The 24,555-nt window shown below is 40.6% G+C and overlaps 1 protein-coding gene across 1 annotated transcript in view; it reads right to left on the bottom strand.

Annotated features, from left to right (window-relative positions):
• Nucleotides 1-22,907, bottom strand: part of si:ch211-169p10.1 (coiled-coil domain-containing protein 120) — a 93,518-nt gene extending 70,611 nt beyond the window's left edge. Inside the window, exon 1 of the mRNA XM_036579491.1 lies at nucleotides 22,533-22,907. The gene's annotated coding sequence lies outside the window, so the exon portion shown is untranslated. The remainder of the gene's footprint in view (nucleotides 1-22,532) is intronic.
• Nucleotides 22,908-24,555: the final 1,648 nt, after the last annotated feature.

Below are 24,555 nucleotides of genomic sequence, written 5' to 3'. Positions count from 1 at the left end.
CCTCCTGGTCTCTCTGTTTCACTCCCTCATCCTCTTTCTCTCTCTCAGTCTCTTTTACTCTCTTTCGTCCTGATCTTTCTTTCTTTCTTTCAGCCTCTCTCTATTTTTTCTCTCAGGCTATGTCTGTTCTCTCTCTCTTCTTCACCCACTTCTCCGTGAATCTCTCTCTTCCTCTATTTATGTCTTTCTCTCCCTCCATCTCACCTTTCTCTCCCTCTCTCTCTCTCCTCCTCTTCCCCATTCATCTCTTTCTCTCTCTCACTCTGCACCTCCACCTCTCCCGCTGATCTCTCTCTCTGTTTGCTTTGCAGTGTGACCTATATTTTTCTGCTCGAGTGAAGCTCACAGATCCGTCACACTCGAGCTTCTCCTCAGCGCCACAACACTCATCGAGTCAAACGGCACCGTGAGAGAGAACTACGCGCCGAGCAAGAGGGGAAGGGGGGAGTGATAGAGAGATGGGGGGGAGAGAGAGAGAGAGAGCGCGAGAGAGTGGGAGAGGAAGGGAGGGAGGAAAAGAAGAAGACAGTCGACGGGCGAGAGCCAAACTGCTGCATGGCAACAACACTGAAAATCCCCTACTAAAAATAGTGGCATATCGCAGCCTGGCACTTCCGACTGCGCAGCCAATAACCTTTCACCCCTAGGGCGCTGGCAGGGGGGGGGCGGGGCCTGGCCATCGTCGCGGTGTTTGGGTGACCGACTCAGACCCAGATGTCTGAATTGAAGCGACGAGGTCACGCCCTCGTTCACCAAGACGATGGCTGATTGTGCCTAGCAACAACGCTGCAAAAACGGCAACTCTGCAAACTAGCACTTCGGCTAATGCTAACGGAGAGCTACTGGATGACATTCTTTCAGTTCTCTCAGCTGCACAGAGGTCATCTTTAACCCTTTAAACTCCAGTGAACAGTGGCGGGTCCAGCTTTCCATTGCTCACTCTCAGAACTACATGGACTGTATATTAGTAGTTGATAATATGCATTAAGATTAATAAGCCTGCAGTTTAAAGGGTTAACTCTCCTGAGCCTTGCCTTCACACGCATGCTTTTTCCATTGGTCACACCTCAGGCTCACCGCTGTCCAAGCCATCTCTTCAATTTGCCTCACTCAGCTGATCTCTTTGAAGATCCTACACCGCTCCATCCTTCATACCAGCCTTTCAGCGAGACTGCCATGAATCAGCCGTTCCCCTGCGCACTCTTCCAGCAGAACACCACTCTGCAGAGGCTGCTTTATTAAAAGCTGAAAGGCAAAAATGAACGGTGAAAGTGACGGGATGAATGTAATTTGACTGTATTTACACAGGATGCACTGCAATCCAATTAGGCTTGATTTGGTGTTAAACTGACACTTCAGAGTCTAGCAACAAAGGCAAAATCAACCTTGTCGTCAGAATTACTGACTTCATTTTGGAACAATAACATTATATGGACTATTCTACAGACCCAACATACCGCAAATAAAAAAAATGAGCTGCAAACTCAGAAAGCACTTTCTGGACTGGTCTGGACTGCAGGCAGGCCAGTTTACCTCGGTCCATTTTAAATAAGGTGAAATGAGCATTCCTGGATCCTGTTTATATATACTTTCTTCTTTCCATTTAGGAGGTTTAATGAGCATTTGTGGATGCAGCGATGAACACAGGAACACAGGTTTCACAGACAGTGGTTTTCAGAAGTGTTTCTGAGCCCATGCAGCGATTTCCATTACAGAATCATGTCTGCTTTTAATGCAGTGCCGCCTGTGGACCCAGCAAATACTGGTTTTTGGCCTTGTCTCTTACATGCAGAGATTTCACCAGATTCTCTGAATCTTTTAATGATATTATGTACCGTAGATGATGAAAAGCAAAAGGTTATTTGATATTTTATGTTGAAAACCTTTATTCTTGAATTGTTGCACCATTTGCTCGTACAGTCTTTCACAGAGTGGTGAACCCCTCCTCATCTTTACTTCTGAAAGACTCAGCCTCTCTGAGATGCTCTTTTGTACCCAATCATGTTATTGACCTGTTGCCAATTAAACACCACGTGTTTTTTTTAGCATTACACAACTTTACCAGCCTTTTGTCACCCCTTCCCAACTTTTTTGGAACGCGTTGTTGGCATCAAATTCAAAAATGGGCATATATTTTTTCAAAAAACAATAAAATTTCTCAATTTCAACATCTGATATGTTGTCTCTGAAGCATTTTCAATTAAATACAGGGTTTAAATGATTTGCACATCATCGCATTTAGTTTTTATTGATATTTTTCACAGCATCCCAACTTTTTGGAAATGGGGGTGTAAGTTAACTTTTATTTGGGCATATTATTACTATTACTGTATCGTACTAGGAATTAGCTGTAGAGTGTAACTGTTAAACTAGTAACATCAGATAACTCCCACAGTACAGCTGTGACATCTCCGACAGCAAACTAGCCAGCCAGGTTAACCATGAACCGGGGATGTGAGTGTCTGTGGTCTTATCTGCTTCTGTCAGTGATTTTCAGTCAGAGATATTCCATCCACTTTGAGCCCTTTGAGTCTTCCAGAAACATTTCCATTGTGTTGTGTCTCACTTCCGTTGTGTTGTGACTGGCTTTGCAGCGTCTCTGAAGTTGCATGTGTTTTCTTTGTAAAATGTAGCTCTGATGTAGTCATGCTGATGAAAGTGTTTTCTGTGTTTGAAGCGCGTTTATGAGTTTGCAAAGTGTTTTTTATTGTACTGTGAATAGGGTCTTGCTGGCCACTGTGCCATTCTACTCAACAGGTTCAGAGTCAGAGTTCAAAACACATTTCAGACTTTTAACTGTCTTGGACTTCGGACTAAAATCCTTTCACTTTGAGTGACCCTACACCTTAATTACGTTTCTTTTATTAAAAACAAATGATAAAATGGAACAATCAGATCATCTTTAACCCTTTGAACTGCAATGAACAGTGGGCAGGTCCAGATTTCAACACTACCAAAACTTTACCAAATGTTTAGTGATTGTTTCGGTAGTGACAATTTTAGCTCATTTTGAGCAGAACTCAAAAACACTAGCCAGTACATGACCGGCAAACACTGCTGTGAACAGTTGTACACACATAAAATCATCATTTTTTTCATTAAACCCAAAGAAAGTTTACTTTATTGCAGAAAATTTGAGTTTCAGGAGAGACAATTCTTAATGTTCCACACTGATTTTGAGAATTTGCGATAGATTTACTTAAAACTGTAGGATCTAACTGCTCACCATGTGGCCATGAGGGACAGGGATGCAGTCTCACTTGCTGCTCTAAAATGCAGGGGCCTGGCTAAAATAAACTCTGCCTATGGACTAAAACTCTTTGTGTTTCAGTAGGGACATGAAAATGTGGGACAGCATTTTCTGAATAAATGTATTAACTCAAGATAAATTTAAATATTTCAATTTCCTCTTTAGAAGAAACCAAAATGACCTTTAAAACACTGAAAAAAAAAGATTAAGTATTATTTCAAGTATTATTTTCTATTTATTTTCAATTGGGGTTAATAAAAATATTCTATCCTCAGCTTATTACTATCTCATTTAATGTCTCGGGTTTTAATAGATCATAGCAATCTTTGTAAACATGTAAGGTCTGAATACTTATTTTTTTTTTTTAATTCTAGTTCAGTAGAATAGTTCAAACATGAGATACTATGCAAAAGTCAGAGATCTCCCTTAATTTCTTTAACTCAGTTACTCAAGAAAAATTACACAAAAGCCTCAACAACTCAACATAATATCAGTATTTAGTGAGTCCACCCTTTACCTTTATTACAGCTTACATTCTTTTCATGAAACTTTCTTTTTTTTTCAAAGAAATCTGCAGGTATATTTTTGTACACCTCCAAAGTTCAGTCATAGAAGTTGGTTGCATTTTTTCAATTGTTCTGAGAACACCAGCAGCTGCTGTGTGTGATTTGCTGTTTTTTGTACTTTTTTGTTTCGTTTGTCTCTACACATCCTTTCAGCCCCATAGCGCTGAGTGGTCTTCTCACAGTGGAAGGATGGACAAAAACACCTGTAGATTTTTTCAGACCTGAAGCCTCACATTACATTCTTGAAGGTCATTTCTAACTCCAGTGAACATTAATGTAACAATATTTCATTCCAAGTCATTAAAAATAATCTTTGGCCCACTCATTAATGCTCACACAGCGTAAAGGGCAGCTAGTTTTCAAATGGTGTCCAAAAAGTCTTTACTACAACAGCAATGATCTACTGAATGTGCAATTCAGCAAAACACACTCATCATAGAAAGCCAGTCTCTCCGTAAAAGAGGGATTTGATATGTGGGCTAAAAGTCGTGGTGATTAAAATGTGTGAAGTGGGTTTCCTGGTTTTTGGGGGTGGGGTCAGTCCTTCCAGGAGCGAACGCTATGCAGGACGTGGGAAAAGCCCCTAAGAGTCGGTAATCTGCTTACACCAGCACAAACACATCCATTCAACTGATACCCTAAAACACCTCCCCCAGAGCATCCCGAGAGCACGACTCACCCTCGCTAACTTACAGCGCTCTTCTGCTTTCCAACGACTGTTTTGCCCCAGTGACTGACTTTCAGTAGAGAGTCATATTTTATTCATTGAATTATAAAGCAATTTTAAAGAGCGATAGTCCTTCATCCAAGCACACGCTGTTCACCCCCGTCCTCGCTCCATGCTCCATATTCAAACACCATACACTCTCTCAGGATGCAGCCTTGTCTTTGGTTTATAACCTCTGCCAGCGGAGTTGTCTTGTGTCTGGTAATTTCAGATAATGAATGATTCACGTACAGTAAATGCCTAAAATAATATAAACAAAATAAATCAACTCTTTCTAACAGTAATGATGATATTTTATTGCTATACAGAGAAAAGCAATTATCTCCAAAATGGTAAATTTATGGGAGAGGGCAAAAACTTAATGATTAATTAATGTAAACAAATTTTATTCCAAGCAATTTTGCAGCATTTTTATTTTTCGTCATGAAATTTTCACACAATGTCAAGGCCAACTGCTGTGCTCAAATGATGCAGAAAAAAAAATTCTAAAATTTCGAAAATTTCGATACTTAGGACTGGTCAACAACAAAATGTATTATATTCAACGTAATACCTCTAAATCTAAAAATGCTTGATATACAGTAGATGAAAAAAATGTCATCTCTCAAAGTCAACGTGAATCAGAAATCAAAGCACATTCATCTTATCTTCTGTTCAATTATATTTTGTGAGTGAAACACAGTTTTAGGGAGGGTCTCTGAGCTAGCTTAGCCTTCCGCTTGATGATGGGTGGACTGAACACACCACACGGGTGGTAAAGAGGGCACAACAGCGCCTCTTCTACCTCAGACGGCTGAGAAGGTTCGGCATGAACCCCCACATCCTCAGAACATTCTACACATGTACTGTGGAGAGCATTCTAACAGCTCCATCACCTCCTGGTATGGAAACTGCACATCACCGGGGTCCAGCTCCCAAACCTCCTGGATTTATACACCAGCCCCTGCCTGAGGAAGTCCAGGAGGACTCCACTCACCCAAGCGACTGTCTGTTCTCACAGTTGCCAAGCGGGAAGAGGTACAGAAGAATAAAGTCCAGAACCAGCCGGTTCTGAGACAGTTTCTTCCCTCGGGCCATCAGGCTGCTGAACAGCCAGTAGCGCTGGTGTACTGTCACTGTCATTACATCTCTGAGTCATCATCATGATGATCTCCATGGACAATCTACACCTCATCCACACCTCAAACAGACTCACTCTGATCTTACTGCACCTTCAATCTAGCAAATCTATACTTACACATATAGATTGACATCTTGTACATCTTCTATCCATATCTTGTATAATCTGGACGATTTCTATATTAATATTCTGTCCCCTGTGTACCTGCATCCCATTTATTTATCTACTTCAGACTCACTAACTGCACATACAGAAATGTGTACAACAGTACACATCATCGTTTTATCTCATTCAATACGTTTTATTTCATAACTTATTACTGTACAACTGTACATTGGAAATAGTGCAATACTAATGTATACTGTGTATATACTTAGAGTCGGTGTATATATATTTCTTTTTTTTTCTTATATATATTATTTGTTTTGTTTTTTTTTGTATTTAAATTCTACAAGGGGGCATCGCACCTAAGATTTTCACTCACCTTGCACCTGTGTCAGAACAGGTGTGACAAAAACAAATTCACATTGACTTATTTTTTTTTATATCTGCTTTAATCATATAATCACAGACATAGTAGTGGTGCAGCAGTACATGTCACTTCCAGAAAGCTCAACAGGGAGCATCATGGTGATAGTGTTCATTTAGCACTGGCACCCCTATGCCGTTTTCGATGTTATGTCACCATCAAAATAGCATTTCCCACACTGGGTTTGATCACTAAAAGGGTTCCACACAGGCCTGAACCAGAAAAAAATCATGAAGGGGCATCCGTAAACCACAAAGGGGTAGGCGAGGGAGTTGGGGGATATCCAAACAGAAAAAAAGCTACGGAAAATACAGGATGGTAAATGTACAGTAGATTTAGAGCCACACATTCAGGTGAGCCATGATTACAGCAGATCACCAAAGATCTACCCATTTAAGAGATGTGCAAGTTTATTTCCCCACAACATACAGTGCATCTCTATAATGCAGCCAGTACAAAGTGATGCATGCAAAGCCCCATATGTTAAACAACATCCTTTTACATCAGTGCACGGCATGCAGTAGCAGCATGCACAAAATTTAGTTCTGACTTTTTTTGCCACCTGTCACAATAAAAGCATGTATAAAAGTATTGGATTTGTTGGCCATTGTCCCACTAAGTGACCTATATAGATTCTATATAGAGCCATAAAAAAGAGAACAAAGAACCATGTAAGCAATCAAACAGTTCTTGAGTTCTCAGGCTTCTACATATAACCATTATCTTTATAAAGAACTCTCTTTATTAAGGGTGTACTTATTGGTCCACCTTAAGCAGGGGCATTAAAGCTCATGACTGCCATTAATTTTGTCAAAAGACTAAAATTATTACTAAATTAAAAAGATGAGCACTGATCAGTTAATATTATTCTCACTGGTGCGCAGTGATGCAGACAAAACTCAGAAAATGATATGGAGGCATGAAAAAGTCATTATACTTTGACAGTCAATTAAAAGAAAATAAGAATTTTGTTTTTTAAATGATATCATATGATTTCCAAAAAAGTTGGGACACTGTGCAAAATGTAAATAAAAACAAAATGCAATGATATGCAAATCATTCAAACTCTATATTTAATTGAAAATAGTACAAAGACAAGATATCAAATGTTGAAACTGAGAAATGTTAGTTTTTTGAAAAATATTTGCCCATTTTGAATTTGATGCCAACAACATGTTTCAAAGAAGTTGGGACGGGGGCAACAAAAGGCTGGTAAAGTCATGTAATGCTAAAAAAAACACCTGGTGTCTTTGTAGTTTTTTCCTTTAAAAATATGGTTTACATGATTTGCATATCATTGCATCCTATTTTTATTTACATTCTGCACAGTGTGGCATTTTTTTCGGAATTGACTTTAAAAGCATAGCTCAAGCCAATGGCAACCCATGACCTCATTTTCTCCCTCTCCACTTTGGCAACTGTTTTCAGGGAACAGACACGCAAAACATCGAAAATATAACATATAAGTACATTTCATTGCATTGTTTGTTACTGTCAGTAAAACGTATTGTCAGATTTATGTTATCATATCAGACTGTGTATCAGTTTGTGTTAGATAGCTGACGGCCTGATGTTTGTACGGTCGGTTGGAGAGACACTCATGCATTTAATGTTTAAACTAGCTTCCTACACACTGTCTCTGTGTCCCATAGGGCTGCCATGCGGCGGTGTAATAGTGCTTAGGCTCCAGAGGTGTGAAGGGTGGAGGAAGGGCAGCTTTAAAAGCTTAAGCAGCGCTCAGCTGATGCTCTGCATGTTTCGTAACGTAGAAACACAGCTGGCTCCACAATCTGGATGGGACATTTAAAGCTACATTTGGGGATTTGTAAAGTCATGTCTGACTGCAGCAGTTTTAGAGTGGTAACCGTTTGATTTTACGTCTTTTAGATGGCAGGTATGACTATCACAGTCTATCATGAGACAAAACACATGTATACAGCAGACATTTACACAAGCTGTATAAAAGACTGAGCCGTTAAGATCTTCAGTAAAGCACGCATTTGTCTTTCTGAAGGCAAAACTGGAAGTTAAACACAACAACAACAAGAACATGCAGAACCACAGACAGCTGTAGTAAAGGCCTGGCAGAGCATCACCAGGGAAGGAACCCAGCGTCTGGTGGTGTACAAGGATTCTACACTTCAGGCAGTCATTGACTTCAAAGGATTTGCAACCAAGTATTAAAGATGACAATGTAATTTATGAGTATGTTGCCTTATGTTGTCAAATTAGTTAGTCTAATTAGTTTTGAGCCCCTAAAATTGGGGGGGAGGTGTAATTCCTACACCGTTCACTCGTTTTGGATAGAAGTACCCTCAAAATAAAGCTGAGCTCATATTGCTTATTTAATTTCAGCTCCAATAAACTGTGGTAGACAGCAAAAATAACTTTATCGACATCTGAATATTTATGGACCTGACTGTAAATGCAGTAAATGTCCTCAGGGCACTGGTCACTCACTTTCAAAGCTGAGGTCAGAACTTCACTCACTTTTCTGGAACATTCAGCAGTATTTCTTGTGTTTCATGAAATCCAGCAATAGGATCCAGCTACACACTTTAAAAAGATGGTTCTTAAAGAGTTCTTCAGTGAAGAAAATGGTACAATATAAAACCATGAACACTCAAAGAACCCTTTCCATGATTAAAGGGCTCTTTGCATCATGAAAGCGTTCTTCAAATTGATGGATAATGTGCATAAATGTGCTATAGATGCTTCTATATAGAACCATTTTGAAAGGGGTGCTTCTACTGATACAAGCCTGACACTGTAACAATAGAAGAACCCTTTTGGGTTCAATCGGAAGAGCCCTTTCATGATGCAAAGAACCCTTTAATCATGCAAAGGGTTCTTTCAGTGTTCATGGTTCCATATAGAACCATTTTCTTTAATAAAGAACCCTTGAAGCATCATCTTTTTTAAAAGTGCAAGACTTTTTTGAAAAGGGCTAAAGGGCTCTATATAGTACCAAAAAGGGTTCTTCTATTGTTACAGGCTTGACATTTTAACAATAGAAGAACGCTTTCTGGTGCTATATAGAGCCCTTTTCAAAAAATGTTCTTTATAGAACCATCTACAGCACATTCTCCATAAATCCGAAGAACAATTTAATGATTCAAAAAACACTTTAATCATGCAAAGGGTTCTTTGAGTGTTCATGGTTCTATTTAGAACCATTTCTTTACCAAAGAACCATCATGTTTTAGAGTGTACTATGACGTTCTAAAATCTATACAAAATTCACCCTCATACAACCACAGCTGTCATGAAACAGGCACTTACTGCTGTCATGCATGTTACGCTTACAAAAGCTGAGCATAAACACACTCAGGACCTGAGATATGATCTGATGTACGACGCTGGACTGACTGTATTTATGAGATTTCCTGAAACAGAAGCAAAGGCCTGTTTTCATACCACCAGATTGTTCGAGTCTGGTTCAGATTAACATACCTTACACACACACAGGAGACCAAAGGTGTATTTATTGGCCTTTGTGAGGCACGTCAAATATTTGTGTTATCCACATTCATAACTTCATGGGTTTAGGTGTTCTTTCGTCTGTAGCCATCTCCTGAGCCTCCGTGCTTCAGGAGCCATTCAGTGTTGATGCATGTACTGCTGCTTCACTCTCATGCGCCTGATATGGAAAGCGCACAAAGTGGGGCACGTGGCTTTTTGTTCATAAGATTCGTGCCTATCTTGAACAAGCTTCAGGGTAAAGGCAGCTCCGCAGGGTTTAGTTAATACAGCGGGGCAATGCTAAGCCTCTGGCCTCTTTCCAAAAAGTGCACTACACTCATTCTCTGGTGAGGAGAGCACAGGCAGCCGTGCAGCTTCTTTTAGAACACCTGCATAGTTCATCCAGGTGAGTATAAAGATATATGGGCCTATAAAGATTACAGCATGTAGCATATCGTCGCTGTCAGACAAAATGTCACTTTACAAGAAAAAGAAAAACTTTCTTAATTTTTAATGGAAGAAAATGTCCGAGTCATTTTGGACCACTTCTGTTGGTCCATATATGGTCCATTCATCGTAAAATTGAATATAAAGTAAAGGGCAACGTGTGTGTTATATGTGTATGTGTGTGTGTGTGTGTGTATATGTGTGTGTGTGTGTGTGTGTGTAATTGGCAACTGGACTTTTCAAATTATGCCAAAAAGTAAAATAAAAAGATTAAAATGGAGATAGAAGGTTCGAATGCAAGTAGTGATGCCACAGCCATTCGTGGCTGGGGGTGCAATTCAGCTGCCCTACAACATTTTAGAACAGTGTGAATACAGAGAATATTCTAGAACAGTGTGAATAGGGGGATACAATTTTAGAACAGAGTGAATGGGAGAGAACATTCTAGAACCGTGTGAATAGGGGGAATACAATTTTAGAATGGTGTGAATGGGAGAGAACATTCTACAATGTTCAGGTGCCACTGCTCGCCAGCCCTCTGGACTGGCTTACCAACATTGAGCCTCCTGCTGTACAACGCCGTGCAAACCTCACCCTCACAACCTGACCCCACTGATACTACTGCTGTTGCTGCATGAACTATTCAAAATTATTCACTTGAACCAATCAATCATTCAAACTAATTCAAATGAATCAATCACCCATTGCAGAACTGACTCTGTGTTTTTCCTTTCTTTCCTTTGCCGAGTTGAACAGCTGCCCATCCTCTGCGTCTGATGCTGCTGCCTCTTCTGCCTTGATCAGGTGCCACTGCTCGCCGTGCAAACCTCATCCCCCACAACCTGACCCTGATGACCACTGATGCTGCTGCTGCTGCCGCTGCTGCTGCATGAACTGAAACTATTCAAATTAATTGTTTGCTCCTCCTTTTACCCTGTTTTTGTACTATCATACTTTATACTAAACAATGTTTACTATCCGGTGTCGACCAGAGGAGGATGGGTTCCCCTTCTGAGTCTTGGTTCCTCTCAAGGTTTCTTCCTGTTTCTCTTAGGGAGTTTTTCCTTGCCACTGTCGCCACTGGCGACGCTCATGGGGGCTTGGACCCGGATTTCTTTCTGTAATGCTGATTTCCTTGTAAAGCTGCTTTGTGACAACACCTGTTGTAAAAAGCGCTACATAAATAAACTTTACTATTACTAGAACAGCATGAATGGGAGAGAACATTCTAGAACCGTGTGAATAGGGGAATACAGTTTTAGAATGATGTGAATGGGAGAGAACATTCTAGAACCGTGTGAATAGGGGAATACCGTTTTAGAATGATGTGAATGGGAGAGAACATTCTAGAACCGTGTTAATGGAGGAAAATTCTAGAACGGTGTGGATAGGGGATATAATTCTAGAACACTGTGAATATGCAGAATATTCTATAAGAGAGTAAATGTGGAGAAAATTCTAAAACAGTGTGCATAGGGTAAGGCAATTTTAGAACAGTGTGAAAGTGAGAAAACATTCTAGAACAGTGTGATTGGCAGAGAACATTCTAGAACAGTGTGGATGGGGGATATAATTCTAGAACACTGAATATAGAGAATATTCTAGAAGAGAGTGAATGGGGAGAACATTCTAAACTGTGAATAGGCTGACACAATAACATTCGGGAAATAACATTCTAGAATAGCGTGAACAGGGTACAGTGTGAATAGGAAAAAATCTAGAACAGTGGGAATAAGTGAAGAACATTCTAGAAAGGGGGAGAACACTAGAAAAGTGTGAATGAGAGAAAATTCTTGGACCTTGTCAACAGAGGAGAACTGTGGGGACGACATTCTAGACACTCCCAAAAATCACACCTAGGAATGGCTTTGTTGGTGTTTGTTGGAGAACGTCAGCTTGGTGCTGATTCTCTGTCCATCCCTTTAGCTGACCTGATGGCCTCAGGGCTCTGTGGACCCCACTGACCCCTCAGTCATTAGGGAGGCATTAGTGCAGGACCCTGAGGGGGCAGACAGTCAGAGAGAGTGTTGACCCAACTCTGTCACTGACACTCGCGCCAAACGCGCTGGCACAGCGCGCCACTCACAACACACTCACACACCGAGGCGCCGCTAACGCCACAACACGCTCTTATCTTCTCCACACCTACTGCATCTCACAGACGCCTTTGTCCTCGTGTTAAATGGATCTTGTCTGGTTCCAATACAGAACCGGATAAAGCGTTAAGGTTGGCGAAATCTGAGGGAGGGGCGGGGCTTATACATTTAAAAACCACTGAGAGATCATAACAAATCAGTTATATGACATTTTTCTTTATGGTCCTTCTTGCTTTGCTGTTTCTAAAGCAGCTTTTTCAAAAGTCTTCTCTGGCCTGGTTCTCGCTAAAGCAATGGCTTGACCACAAATCTAACTACTACAAATGACAAGCTGTTATCTATTAAAACAGACACAAATACAAACAAATAGTTTTTAGCTATGAAACATACTTTTATCAATTTTTATAGATGACAGTGTCAGAAACCACATAAGCAATTCTGACTGAGATTACTTGAGGCAGTTGTGGGCTGGAGGTTAGGGAAACAGCCTTGTCGCCAGTTTGATCCCCTGAGCTGACAGTATGTGACTGAAGTGCCCTTGAGCGAGGCACCTAACCCCCAACTGTTCCCCACGCGCTGTGAATAGGGCTGCCCACCGCTCTGGGCAAGTGTACTCACTGCCCCCTACTGTGTGTGTTCACTAGTGTGTATCTGGGTGTTTCACTGCACAGATGTGTTAAATGTGGAGGTGAATTTCCCCGTTGTGGGATTAATAAAGGGTAACTTAACTTAAAGCTACATTATGTAAGATTTGGGGATTTGGAGACCTCTCTGGTGGCAATGTGTAATTGCACACAACATTTTGTACTGTGGGTTGTGGTTCGGACACCTTTCCCTTGCATGTTGAAGGAGTATTCAACTTAGTCAAAACTTTGTGAAGGACGTGTCTCCTCAGGATTTCAGTGAATTATCTAGTACTGTCATCACATCTTCATCAGTATGTTGATTTTGTATTTGAGATCCAAACATTGAGCCGGACCTTCTTTTTGAGCCTGTGCGTGTGATGTTAGTTTGTGAAGATGTATCATGCAGTTTGAAAAACTCCAGCCAAACCTGACCTGACATCAGGGTTACTCTCAGCAGCACACGGACACCATTTTTTAGCCCCTTTTATTTCTCTTCAATCGGTAATGCTACTTTTCTCAATTTGAAGAAGAAATTCTTACATAGTGCAGCTTTAAAGTCAACATGAAGCAGAAATCATAATGCATTTTCCTTATGTACCATGATGTATTTATGAGTAAAACATGGTATAAGGAAAGCTAGTTGAGCTTTTTCTCTTGATGACAGGTAGGGATGGTGGGAGATGGAGGTGAAATTTGATATTACTGGTTAATATTATTTTGCCCCGCCCACTGGTGCGTGTGACATAATCAAAAACCAGAAGATGTTTTAAAGGCTGGCAAATAACAAGATCTTTGTCTTTTAAATGGTATGATGTGGTGAATTTTACTTAACATGAACAAGGACATGGATTAACAACATTAAAAAAAGTCAATTTTACTTTCAGGCTGACTTTATTTATCACATGATTGTTGTGTGCAGTTTGAACGATGCAAATTTGTGGGGTATAAGTTTCCATTACATATAGCTACATTAGCCTTGCAGTTTCAGTGCAAAGCTAAAAAAGATAAGACAGTGCTGTTGTTACACATCCCTCTGGCTCCGACTCACCCAAGGACTCCATTTCCCAGAGTCCCCTGGGAGATCATGCGACTGTAGAACCTCTGCCATCCACCTATCACCTTTCATAATCACCTGAATACTGATCTATTTCACCTGCTCTGTGTGTCATGTGACTCGCCTTAGTATAATTCATAAGCCTGGGCTTTAGACTACATTCTTTGCATGGTTTCACTTCTCACTGTAGAGCTACTGAGCCTTTCCTGTGTGCCATTTTGCCTTACTGTGCTCGGACCTTGTTTCTGGATTTTCTGAATTTACCTTTTTGCCTTTCCTCTTTTTGGATCTGATTGCCTGATTACTTCCTTGTCATGTTTGTTCTTTCCTGTATTCAAATCTTACATAATCTGTTCATTCCCGGACTCAGCTGGCACCCCTAATAAGCCCTCATCCTGCACAATATGGAGAAAATACAATACAGTGATCAGAGATCACATCGATCTGATTTCAGACATTGACACTGGCCAAACATCAGCAGAAAATGCTCCACTGGATATTCTAGACCTACGCCTTTCAGAGACTACAATTCTTGTCAAACCCTTTACAAGTAAAGCCTCATTACTTTTTTTTCTACCTTGAGCGTCTGGCTGGTTCTGTCAGGTTAATTTCTTTAATTCCAGTTAGAATTCAATTAAGTACAAGTTATTCATATTTCAGGAGATATTTCTGAGGAGATTAGATGTAAGATAATGTAAAAAGAAAGATAAAGGAAAGTAGATCCTAGAAAAAACAGGAGTTTCTAAAACTGGAGTTCAAAAAAAGATTAAAAGCTACAGAGAAAATGTGACTCCTAACAACCACCTGGAAGACCTGACAGACCCCATCAGATAAACAGCACTGAAAGCTTTCATCTCTGAGAGGGAGCAGAAAATCAAGCTGCTTCAGATCTGAAAACATCCACAGGTGTTTCTGTCCATCCTTCCACTGTGAGAAGACGACTCAGCGCTGTGGGTCTGAAAGGATGTGTAGCTGATCAAGAAGAACCTCACTGAGTAAAGGAGACGGACACATCAAACAAAGAAGCTGAACAATGGACTGACCACCCCAGAGTCCAGACCTGAGCACCACTGAATATGTTCGCGATTACCTGGATTGTGAAAAGCAAGAAATGGAAAAACAACATCTAAGACTGAACTTTGGAGGTGTGGGAAAAGTATCCCTGCGGATTTCTTTGAAAAACTGAAAGTGAGTCTCCTGAAAAGAATGAAAGCTTCCATTCCTTTAACATGCTAAAAACCACAATGAACTAACACGACGCCAGACTGTAATAACGTCTATATGCTGTCTGGGGATACGCTTGAAGTCTCTGCACATGGCCTTGTTGTTGAAGCCCAGGGGACTCACACAGCTTCACACTGTGTCCTGAGATACACACCTTCACTCAGAGAACTAAGCCAAGACTGCATTATGCTCATAGCAACCCAGATTCTCCCCCTGAACATCCTGCCCCATTCAGCGGAGTGAGAGAGAGAGATAGAGAGGACTTTGATTTAGACTGGGTGTAAAATATTCACTGAGCCTCCAGCGGCAGAGGGTGAGCTGCCCTGAATGTCTAATTAGAAATCAGAGGCAAAAGGCTGCCCTAATTATGCCCAACCCTACACATTCACTCTTTCAATACTCTTCTCTCATCCTCCTCCCTTATCCGCTCCCTCCATCCTTCCCTTTCTCTCTTACTCTCCCTCTTTATCTCTGTCCTTCTGCGCGCTACCTCTTCTCTCTGTCCATTCCCATGTGGTCTAATAAAAATGGCCCCGTTTCTGACTGCAGTCCTTTCTCTTGTCCTGGACTCAGCTGGCAACCCTAATAAGCCCACATCCTGCACAATATGGAGAAAATACAATACAGTGATTAGAGATCACATCGATCTGATTTCAGACACTGATACTGGCCAAACATCAGCAGAAAATGCTCCACTGGATATTCTAGAAACAAAGAACAGATCTAACAGAAAAGGAACAAATCTAGCCTGAAAAACTGCAGGTTTGCTTGCAGTATAACATAATGAAGAGCAAAGTACAGCAGGTCACATGACAACAGCAGCAGCCATTTAGCCTGATGGCAGCATAAGAATGAATGTTATACTAGAATTACAGCTCCTTTTTTAGCTAGTTTCTAAATCTAGTTTAAACTCTAGGGTAATTTGGGGTAATTGTTTGGTATTTTGCGTCAATTACAATTATAATTGCAATTATATTAAGTATTTACATGAGAAAATATGAGTCACATGTTATTTTCAGGAGACCCAGGGCTACTCAGATGTGCCATTATTTGCCATGTAAATGCTAACAGAATTTGGGGGCTCCTGAGTGGCGCAACCGTCTAAGCGTTGGCCCTATCATCAGGAGATCGTGATTTCGATTCCTGGTGATGCTGCAGCCATCCGTTGCCAGGTGAGAGCACAATTGGCCTCTCTCTCAGCGCAGGCGTCTGTTAGCTGACGTAACAGATCTGGTGGTTGGCGCTTTCCTCCGAGCGCGTTCAGCTGTCCAATGACGTTGCGTGAGCGGCAGTTCGAAAAGAAGCGGTGGCGCTTCACAGGTCTCGGAGGAAGCCTGTGTTAGCCTTCGCTCTCCTAGCGTTGATGGTTTTGCCTGATTGGGGGAGTCCTAAGTAGCGGGTGGAATTGGAGACGACTAAATTTGGGGAGAAAATTGGGTAAAAATCCAAAAATATAAAAATAATAATAATAAAAAAAACGCTAACAGAATTTTGATATCTTAATGAATTTGGCTAATTTTTGATCAATACTTTACCTAGCGCCTGCAAAATTTTGCTGATAGAGATCTTGAAAACAAGCAGCACTTTAGATACCTTTCCAGAGGTTTTTAGTCTGGAGTGTCTGTGACTTGAAAGTGCAAGAATTTTGATGGCGATTCATTCTATTGGTCACTATTGAGTAAAACTAAACAATTAGCATAAGGTTGCAATGTTCTTTATTGACTTTCTGTCCTCTTGAATTAATGCTGAGTGCTAAAACTCTGATACACAGCAAGACAGGCTTTATTTTTAATTACAAATTGAGTTGCATATTTATCATTATATATTTTTAATGCTCAAAATGAATGTGTTTTAGGGCCTGTTTGTGTGATTTTGAATGACGTCACACTAGCTACTTAGGGCTGGTTCTGCTGAGTGTTGTGATGTGTGGATCATGTCTGTAGCTTCAACCGTTCTGAAGTGATAAAGCCTAGAAGTCAACTGCGCATTCTGGGTCCTAAGGGTTAAAGGGGACTTCCATCCATTTTTCAACAGTTCTGCATAATTAAACGGATAAGATATAAACAAAGTCATTCAGTTTTAGTGTGAAATGCTTTGTTATAGAGAAACTTACTGAGTTAGAATTGCTCACAATGGTGGTGAAAGGAACCAGACGTCTGAAGAGTTTAATGCAAAGTTAATACATGAAATAGTTATGAATACACTGCCTGATGCCTGAGTTATTGCTTCATGATAGTTTTGATAATATTTTAGCCTAAAACGTATTTCTAACATCTATTCATGATATAGAGGTACATGCAAGGTGTCATAAGGCAAAGTAATAATAAAATATTTACTTCTATTTTAACATTATTCACATTGTGTATAAAAACTCAGAAGACAAGTATAGGTTCCTAACACCACTGTAAAAATCAGAGTTGGAAAGCCTCTCGACAATGCACTACTTCACATCAAACAACACTGACTGACAATCGTCTGTAAAATTCCTTAAAGAAATTCCTTTTCATTAAAAAAAAAGTCATGTTGGTGGTGTATTTCTGAGGCATCAGCATAGGTGGTAGTGAGCAGTATGGCTAAAAATTCACTATTATGGTACTTTTAAAGTTTCTTTGGTATAGATCATGGTATATATATATATATATATATATATATATATATATATATATATTCAAACAGAACAGTTTTAGATTCTTAAGTAAATCTACTTAACTTAACAGTTCCCTTTTTATTACTTTTACCTTTATTATACCCCTTCACTATTCAAGAAGACCATTCTAAAAATCAAAGTGAATCTGAACTATATTTATAGTGCAAAATAGTTAAAAACAAAGCTGAACAGTATACAGATGAACGTGTGTCATTACTGCTTTCTAACACTACACTAACACTACTAACCCTGCAGGCCTGGCAAAAATAGTGCTAAATGTTGTTTCACTTAAATTTCTACTATTATTTACCAGCTTTTTGTTCAAATTTTCCATTCCACCTTAAACAGACCTGTATAGGCGTGCAAATGCAACTTCTGCTCTGTTTAAGGTGGACTGAAAATTTCATATAAGAAGCCAACTTCAGCTTCATCAAATTTGGAAAATATTACGGTTTGTTTCGCGAACAAGCTCCAAGACTGCAGCGTTTCCTGACCCAGTCAGATGGCTCCTCAGGCAGTATGAGAGGAAGTGTTCTGGTCCATTTTAGGCTAAGCTAAGCTAAGCTAGGCTACGGCTAACCCCAAAAGACTGGATATTTTTCATTTTCACTTGAAATGTGACTGAGATATCACCGATTCAGCCATCCAGGTGGGTTAACTAGGTTTAGCAAGGTTAGCGTTAGCGCAGTTTACACTGTTTGTATGTTGTGGTATCTGTGCTTATTTGTGGCATACCTGTTATAATGGTTATGACAAAACATGTACCTGAGTAAGATTTTCAACAAGTATACACTAAGTATAAGTACACTTAAGGTTTCAGTGTTGATATTGGAAAAAGAACGAGTGAAAATGAGCCATCTCCAATATCAATAACATGACAGAACTCATCTTACGATATATGGTCATACATGGTCATACATGGTCATATGTAAAGGTTAAACTAATTTTGTCACAGACTTGCTGCTTATCAGGCGTTATGAATGGCTGTGATCCATTAAAATACTCAAGGCCGGGATCATCTGTCAATCGGTCATTGTGCTACACAGCACATAATGGATATCTCTGTGATTTATTACATGATTCATTTGCATATCATGACCTTTTTTGCACTATCATAATATATTACATTATACAGCCTCAATCAAAACCAAGCCCTACATGCTCTGAGCCATATTATTAGCAATAATCTCATCTCCCACATCCCATCTCTACTTACTAGTAACTCAAGACCTCCAAAAATATATCTGTTCCCACCCTTTAACCATATCATACAGCACAGCCACCACAGCCCAGCTAAAAAAAGAGATGAAGAAGACTCTTCAAGGCTTCAAAATGGACCTCGCCTACAAATTTGCCCATAATGACCATCTTCCAGTCCCCACCCCGACGCAGGAGTGGTCACACGTGTTCTCTGAAGGCTAGCTGGGTTAGTGAGGCACCTTCTCTTTAAGAAGAATTACAGTTACAAGCCCTTTTCACCTCAGAAAAGTCTGACCCAGTTCTCACTGCAGAAGAACCATCCTCTATTTCTCTCTCTCTGCCAGCGTAATCCTGCGATTACGCTCTAAGTTATGATGTGTAAAGAGGATAATGGCCGAAGATTCCCTGCCCTAGAGTCAAACAGAGTCAGAGAAAGTCTTAATGCCATGCACTTCTTACAGCCATATCAGAGTATTTACACGATAATGTTAGAGACACGCTGGAGACAGTTTAGACAGAACACGGAGTGAGAGAGAGAGAGAACCAAGCAATGTTCTCAAACAGAGAAAAAACAGGGTTTACAGAAACCTGAAACTCCAAAGGCCATCAATAGTTACAAAGAAGAAATGAAATAAGCAGTATTTGTGGAAGATAAATAAAACGGTGAAGACATGGTGTTAAAGGAACAGTCCAACAAACTGTGATTTTAGCTAAAAGTATTCTTCTAAAGCACGTGTCAAACACAAGGCCTGCGGGCCACGTCAGGCCCGTGACACAAACCTATTCGGCCCGCGAAATTATTTCAATGTTCTCTTCACATTAGCCTGTTTCACCATGAGATGCACTACAGTTCCCAGCATGCACTGCAACATAGTACACGTTCTGACCCCCTTGCCCCACAACAATCTATGGGCCAGCGGTTACGCAAAAAGAAAAGATGCCTGGTGTCTAGTTCAAGCAAATGTAAGCAAAACGTTTTAAAAAACTACCTAAAACAATTTACTTTTTATTTAGCTGTTCTGCTGTTTTGGCATATTTTAAATAAACAGTGGCTCGTTCTGGTCCTGGCAAAATGTTAAGCAAAAATGAAACACAAACACAGCTGGCCCACGGATTTGCTGAGATTTTTTAATACGGCCCTTAATGTGGTTGAGTTTGACACCCCTGCTCTAAAGTAAGATACAGTAGCCCAATTAGGACATTTGTGCCATCCTTATAATGTATTAAAGTCCCAGGATGCAGTAAAAAATATTACAAATGTTCATATGATACTAAAATTGAGTGTTACACATCCATCTAAGTTTAAATAACAAGACAGCAATTAAAAAAAAGGTTTAAAAACTAATATTCGAGGCCTACCTGAGAACTGCCTGGGCGAGGCCTCATATTCTAATGAGCTTGTGTGATTGACATCTCAACACTTTACACTCCCTCAACACTCCCAGCCTGCTACGGCACTGAAGCAGAACACACCAGCGCGAGTAAAATGGGAAGAAAAGAGTGAAACGTGCTCTAAATATACACAGGAGGTGTTGTAGACTCTCCTCACTGTGTCCGCTCACTAAAAACATTATCCATCTTTCATTCAGTGACGTCTTAAAGAAAGTAAGGCTCTTATTCACTTTACTGCAGGATGTGTATCCATGGAATGAACAAGGGGGCTAACAAAAAGGTGGACCTCTACATTGGTATACTTAATAGGTTAGCTTTCGCTTGGTTGTTAGCTTTTACTCAATGAGAGACCAAATAGGGGAACACAGTTTTGTTCAAGCTGTGCTCAAAGGACAAACCACATCAGCCTTGTGGTTTGTGAGGATGTTGCTTATATAAGTGCTAATTAATAATAGGAACAGCCAGTTTACACCGAAAGGGGAGCATTTTGGGAAATATGAGCCATTTATCAGGCATTGGAAAGTTATTCCCAGTCATTTACATACTTTGTAGATGTATATTGTGTGACTTCAAGAACAGAATTAACCTGCTTAAAAAGAAAACACATGCTTAGGTTCCCTGGGGGTTTAAGTTCATTGTATCAGGAAACAAACCAACTGGAATTTATTTTAAACAGACCATATATCATTTTATATAATATCATTTTATGAAGAACTTAAAAGCGCAGCATATGATTCTCTCTTCTTGAATCCCAGGCACTTCCGTAACTCTGGATTTGACATTGTCATTGTTTGTCGTGTTGCAAGTGACGGAAAAAACACTTTCAAATCCGATTTGAGCGGCCAGAGCATCCAGACCGAGACGCATCTGTAAAAATCTAACTGGAATCACATTTTAAAGCACCTCCAAATGTGGTTTGGATCTGATTTGCAAAAATTGGATTTCATGTGGTTTTTTGCTGTCTAGACTATCAAAAAACAATCCGGATAAAATCTGAATATGACAAAAATCAGATTTGGGCTGGCAGTCTGAACACAGCCTCCCGCAGGTGTTCATGGGGCAAACGTGAGAACGACTTTTAGAATGCTAGCTATCAAGCTAAAAGGTACATTTGTATAATTTTGTGCAAAAGCTAATCCCAGCAGATTTAGTCCCAATTTCTAAAATGTATAAATGTTTATGCCACTGACAAACATACACATGAAAAATATCGGATATCAGCATCGGCCCACAAATCCCATATCGGCACGTCCCTAGACTGTAAGTTTACACTGTACGTTTTTATTTTAACTTTACAAAGTTTAAGTTAAACATTAAAATGCTAAGGTAGACAGGTTACTTATCTAAGTTAAGACTGCAAATCAGCTTTTATAGCGTACTGAATATGTTAAAATATTCATCCCTAACTCACACAATGGACGTGATGACGTGGAACTGTTCATGTTTGCGTTGCTAAGGCCATCTGAATCTGAAAATGAATGAATACGAGGTGACATTTGGGCTATACCTTACTTTCAGAGTACAGAATTCACAAAAAAACACCCAAATCGTTTCTTAAAAGCTGTGAAAGCTAGAAATAATGTGTCTGAGGAACACAGACTATTCCTTTAAATGCCTTCGGATTCAGTGGAGATGAATGGAAAAGGAAACTATGGTTACGCAAAACATTAGGAGTGCCTGACGACTTAAAGGTGCCACCCTGTTCCAGACAAAACATGAGGTGTGTGCGGCATCTGGTCCAGCCGAGTTATGACGGGTGAGAGCACGAGCAACAACCCTGAAGTTCGCGCCAAAACACAGGAGGGGGGGAAAGGAAGGATGCGCGTGCAAATTCTAGCGCTGTTTAGGGCGCACGGGCTCTTTTAAAGCACGCTATCTGTTCCCATACTGCGGCTAGCCATGCTAAACAGCGCTGACCTGCGAGTGTTTATTAGTTATCAGTGCACGAACACGCCCAATACGCACAGCTGCACGCGAGGCTGAAGCCAGCTTCTTGTTGGAATTTTCCCGTTCCACCTTAAATGGTGCAGCAGCTACATCCCGGCGCTGTAACTGCTGGGTAACTGCTGCACCATTTAAGGTGGAACGGGAAAATTCCAACGAGAGGCTGACGAATGGGAAGCCAACTTCCACCCATCAAGAGTTAGAGCACAACCATTCACCGTGGACACAAACGAGGCGCGTGCTGTTACCTGAACCTCGGTGTTCTGCGTCCACCGTCCCCACTTCGGTATCTTTGGTCACTTCTTATTGCTCTGTCTCCTCAGAGGAAGAAAGGAAAAACATAAGGATTCCTGAGAGGATGCCCGCGCGCCCCGCTCACCTCACGGTCATCGCCGGACTGAGTGAAAACCTGTCGGACAGAAATCACACTTCAGTCCGTCTTAACCAGTCCAACCAGACCTCCGGGAAAAAAATCAAAACACAAAAAAAAACTACGCGTGTGCCACGTGCTCTATCGGCGTCACCGCCCCGGCACTATAATCAAAACAAAGCAAAACAAAACCCGAAAAGAAGAATAAAACGCAACAGAACGAGCGCAGCCCGCAGCGCGTGCGCACGCAGCGACCATGTGGCGCATGCAAACAGAAGCGCGGACTCGAGGGCGTTTCCAAAAAAGGCAGGTGAGTGAGGGCGCGCGCACGCTTCAGCCCCCCGACCATCGCCTCGTTCACATTTTTTGCATGGTGCAAAATAACGGCACGTGCAAAGAGGGGATGCGTGTATGGAAGCTAGTGGTCAAGAGCGGAGTGATTTAGTGATTTCTGCACCCCCCCCCCTCCAGTGGTTCTAGAACATAGAACCATATGCATGCTTACATGGTTCCTTGCATGGTGAAATGGTTCTTCAGATTGATGGAGAATGTGTTGTATATGGTTCGGTATAGCAGCAAAATGGGTTCTGCTATTATAACAGGCTCAATAGAAGAACCCATTTTATACTTAAAGATGGTTCAGCAAGGGTTCTTTAGAGCTAAGAGTTCTATATAGAACCATAGGCATGCTTAAATGGTCCCTTGCATGGTGAAATGGTTCTTCAGAATAATGCAGAATGTGTTGCATATGGTTAAATCTAGCACCAAAAAGGGTTCTTCTATTAAGCTTAGTAATAATAGCAGAGCCCTTTTTGGTGCTGTACAGGACCATGTGCAACACATTCTCCATCAATCTGAAGAGCCATTTCACCATGCAAGGAACCATTTAAGCATGCATATGGTTCTATATAGAACTCATGGTTCTAGAGAACCATTGCCTCTACTGAAGAACCCTTGCAGAACCATCTTTTCTTTTTTAAGTGTGTAGGTGTACAGATGTGCTCTAGGAGTGTAAACATGGTTTCCAGAATTGGTTTTAATTTAATTCAACCAGCATCCACATTTTGCCTGTTCTGGTTCTAAACATATATGTTTATACTGAACATCATATCCTTTAAAAGCCAGTTTGTTTTTGAATTAAAATATCCTTCTAAAATGTGCTTCTAAAATCTTTGTGCTGCCGAACTTTTAATTTTGTTACTTCAAGCGCTTATTTATGCCAGGTAGTCTGAGCTGAATATCTGATTCACATAGCAACAGTAACTAAGGGACACAGGATCATCATGATATAGTTCATTATAACTGTTTTGGAGGTGGGGCTTAAAATAATCCTTATTACTGAAAATAATCACTACAATAGCAAATAACAGCCATTTTAAATTTGCATTTACATTTCGGAACAAGTCATTTAACGTCAACACCCAACACACACTAATCTGTATCTTAACGGGGCCCTTGGCTCATGGGGGCCCTAGGCGGCTGAGGCTGCCTACCTTTGTCTAGTGCAAAGACCCCCCCCACCTGCTAGTAGTTTAGTGCATGCTGTTCGAGTATCTCAATGTCAGCCCAGTTCTCTGTTCTGCAGGGTTTGGGGTGGTTTGGGAGGAACTGGCATGATGAAATGTCTTTACTGTGAATATAGACAATGCAAATTGATACATGCATGAGTGGTAGGAGTCTAGTAGTTTAACATGTGCTCCTCCATCATCGCTGTGCAGCCGCAGTTCTCTGTGTTGCTTCTGATAGCACCACTGGTCTTAGTTACTGAGACCTGTTCAATCGGATTTTGTGCAGTGCAGCTTGTAAAACATTGAATAAAAAGTTCTGCAGTTGTAGATTTATTTTTACAGGTTTGATTTTGTCTACTGTGCTGCATATTGTGCATCGTGACAATGTCTCGA

The sequence above is a fragment of the Colossoma macropomum genome, unplaced genomic scaffold (assembly GCF_904425465.1).
Source record: "Colossoma macropomum unplaced genomic scaffold, Colossoma_macropomum, whole genome shotgun sequence".
Classification (NCBI taxonomy): domain Eukaryota; kingdom Metazoa; phylum Chordata; class Actinopteri; order Characiformes; family Serrasalmidae; genus Colossoma; species Colossoma macropomum.
This window is presented reverse-complemented; position numbering and strand designations above follow the sequence as displayed.